Here is a 4087-nt window from a genome sequence, read left to right as displayed (position 1 = left end):
TGAACCATGGCTGGCCATGTGGGAGTCCAGCACCCTTAACCAGCATGGCACCTGCCAGCCCCCCCATGTTACTAATTTTTAGTATACTTTGTCTTTTAGATTACCAAAGGTGAAATTTCAGTTCTTTTAAAATACTGTACCCACCAGTATTTAATCTATTTAAATAACTTGTTGAAATTTAGTAGTAAGATACTGTTACTGAACTCAAATCAGGTTCGTTCGCCCAAGCGCTATAAAACCAAGCCATAGGCACATGGTGTGATGAGGGAAAGTACAGCTTTATTGCAAAGTGCAAACAAGGAGAGCGGGCAGCTCATGCTGAAAAGACCCGGTCTCCCGAGATGTTCCCCACATGCGTTTTTAAGGGCAAAATTAGGGGCAGAGCTCCCAGGCGCATGATCAGTTCAGTGATTGGTTCAAGAGGGCGTGATCATCTCGTGGGCATTCTTGATTGGTGAGGCCTTAGATAATCAAATCCCTCTTCAGGTGCCTGGAACCATTCAGCCTGGAGTCTCTGAGCTCACAACCAGCAGTTTCCAGTCTACAAAACATCTTACATAGTGAATTGAAAACCTTCTTTCCTTTAAGTGAGAGTTTTAGAGGTCAAATGACCCTCACACGTGGTCCATGTTGGTCATTATAACCAAAGTCTGAAGACTTACTCCTTACTCTGGGCCATTACAATGCAAATGGACTTTATATTTCAGGAACCCTAGAAAATACATTAGGGGGTTCTTGCTCTGTTTCAGTACTACTGAAACAGTGGCACTAATGATTATTTTCAGAAATAATTGATATTTTAACTAAGAAAAACATGTAAAGTCTGAAAGAATAGACAAGTTTTTATTTTCTGAGTGTCTGAGGCAAGCTTAAACATCATGATGTACCTCAGCATCCGCTTTTAAAAATAGAAACTTAAACAGATAAGAACATGTTTCGGAAATGAAAATAATCTTCCTGAAAAATAGTGCTCTTAACTACAAAAGTGCATTCATTAAGGGTTTTATTTCACAGACTAATATGTCAAATTCGTGTTTTTATATGATCTTTTTTAGAAGAAATTCCAGAAGCAATTTGGTTTCATTTACTTGAATAAATAAGGGTGTTTCATTTCACGCAGCCTCAGGGAATCACAAATTAAAACTTTCCACTAAAATGGATGCCATCTACTATTCATTATTTCAACAAACAAACCACTCCACTCTGCTGAAGTTGCAATCAGGGCGAGGGATATTGCAGTGCTTGAAACCTGCAAGGTTGAGAGGGCCTACTTTGCATTCTTGCTGGTAAGCAGCCCATTTCACTTCTTCCTCTGAGTTCCCAGCACCCCACAGAGCTACTCTCAGTGGCGCAAAGCTCCATTAAGTAAATAGAGGCTCCGTATTTAGAAGCTATCTCAGGGAATTCAAAGTGCTCAGAGAGGGGAAATTGGTACTATCAAGATTAAGGTATTAATGAAAAGTTCTGTTAAATTTCTGTTGGGATGCTAATTAATCTTCTAAAAATTGTTAATCAATTCAATTATGTAACACACTTAAACTTTAACACACAGTACAGGAAAAGTAACAGGGTCTTTTAATTATGCCCAGAGGCTTTCAGAAAGTGAAGGGAAATAGTCTAGTAGGGAAATCATCCCCAAACGGTGTTTTAAATTTGGTCTTCAATATTCACTTGTTCTTTCACATTTGTTAAGTCTATGAAATCAATATTTAGTGTTGACATATTTGAAGAAATATTACAAGTATTAGAAGAAATCCAGGAAATGGAATTATGACAGCTATTCCTTAAGGGAATCTCCTTCTTGAAGTGCAAAAGACAGATTATTAAACCCATGCTAGGGCCAGGGGCATGGAGGTTGAGGTGATTGGATCCCATACGGCTGACTTCGACGTTTGAGTCCTGGATGGACTGCTTGAAAAACACTCTGGGCATGTGTATGCACTCAAAATCCCATAGGAGAATGGAGGAAAAGGGATTGCCCATGGGGGATGTTTTCTCACTTTCTCCCCTCTCTCCCCACCACAAGCACATGTGTCCTCTGGCAAAACTATTAAAGAACAAAAACTCATGCTAGTAGTAGCTTTAGCTTGTATTGTTCAATGGAGAAATAGTGTGATAAGCTTTTAATATATGGAGACTAAGAATACTACCTGTATGTGAAATGAACTATGCTATATTCCTGTCAATATTAAAATACTTTATTTGAATTGTTGGTTGAATCTGTGTAATATCAATTTTAGTAAGCATTAAAGTGTCAATCCATTGCTATATATACCTTTTAATGTACATGCAAATTGTATATGAACATAAGTAGTAGAGTGTTTAGAAAATACATAGTATTCAAAAATGTTGGTATAAGTGAAATACTGTATAGAGGGACAGAAATAGATGGTATGATGCGATAACAAAAGTTAATCAGTATTACCCTTCCAAATTCCGATCCAGTAAGCTTCTGATATGACTAGGGCAGCATTAGTTTCTATTTCGCAACCTAGTCAGAGTTGAGGAAACTCGAACTCGTATAAAGGCAGCAGCATTTTTTGTTTATTTTGGAGATATTTTTGCTATAGGACATGTGTGCTCATTGGAGAGGCAGAGAGACAGTAAGTGAGAAATTAACCTTCAGGGCATCTGGCCATGCCACAATCCCTTTTCCTCTCAGGATTTGGGACTGCACACACACAGACCCAGTGTGAGCTTCAAGTCACCGGGTCTGGGACTCACACTGTGATAGACCATGTAGAAGTCCAGTGCCTTAACCACTACACCACCTGCTGGCCCCAGCAGCAATTATTTTAATAAATAATTTGAAGAGGAAAGAAATATTTGATTACATTTTAATCTCGGGCTAATTTTCCTGTTATTTAAAAGAAAAATGTTAGTGATTCTGTTTTGATTTGTAGCATATGTTTTTCAACTAAAATTGAAGACTTTCCAACAGGGTGCATAGAACAGTCATACCTTGGTGAAGATAAAGATAGCCTGATCTTGGCCATCATCTTTGTTTCATAAATTAAGTATTAAACTTTCTTCATTAAAGGGTTTTTAGACTTTTGATTTCTGTTTGGCAAAACCGCTAATGACCATGTGAGCTAAAAATGCTCAGGACTAGGATACAAGTCAGACTAGTCCTACTGTATTATTCCTGAGTAATGCACCAGAGGGAAGGAGACTTATTACTATGGAGACAATTGTAATAGGGTAGAGGGAAAAAAGGTTTGAAAGGAGTGATATGTATAAAGATATTAGTGTAAGAGTAAGCGAACTCACTTGTGTCCTATAAAATTGTTTTTATTGGGGGTCAGCAGGTGGCATGGTGGTTAAGAGTGCTGGACTCCCACATTGCCAATTGCAGTTAGAGTCCTGGACCTGGGGCTTGCTTTCTCATTCTCTCTCTCTGTCCTTCTGTAGTTAAATAAATAAACAAATAAGATAATTCTTTAAAAATTTTTTTAAAGAATTGTTTTTATCAACTCAGTTTGACCATTGTTTGAAAAGACAGCAACTAGTTTTTTAACCATAGGAAGAAATTCTAATTATTTTTACTGGTTCCTTGTAAAATTGCTAAAGCCTAGAAGTCCCTTGCCTGAAACCTTATGGATAGAATTCCAGTTCTAGGCTTCTGGTTAGCTATCAGGTAATCAAATTGATTTGGGCATATTGGAATTCCTTACGAAAAATGATTAACTATAACCTTTCTTGCTTAAAGAATGTTTTTTGAGTATGAATCTTTTCTGTAAAAATATGAGGCTTTTCTCACGGTAGTTATACTTTAGGGTTATATCACTGTGGTTTTTCTAATACATGCCCTTTCTTTTTTTATTTGATTGTTTATTAATGATTTAGTGTGAGCAATACTTAAAACTTGTGGGGTAGGGTAGAGGGCTTCTTCAGATTCAGGGAGAAGGAATTAAAGTTGTAATTTAAGCAGAATAAAACATTTTAAAGAGTGCAAGGTCAATTAATCCCTATGAATTAATTCTCAGGGATGTTTGGAAATATGATATACTGGGGCTGTCAGGTGGCATGGTGGTTAAGGGTGCTGGATTCCCACATGGCCGACTGAGCTTTGAGTCCTGGACCTGGC

The sequence above is a fragment of the Tupaia chinensis genome, unplaced genomic scaffold (genome assembly GCF_000334495.1).
Source record: "Tupaia chinensis unplaced genomic scaffold, TupChi_1.0 Scaffold000478_3, whole genome shotgun sequence".
In the NCBI taxonomy this organism is placed as follows: Eukaryota; Metazoa; Chordata; class Mammalia; order Scandentia; family Tupaiidae; genus Tupaia; species Tupaia belangeri.
Note: the sequence above shows the minus strand (reverse complement) of the source record.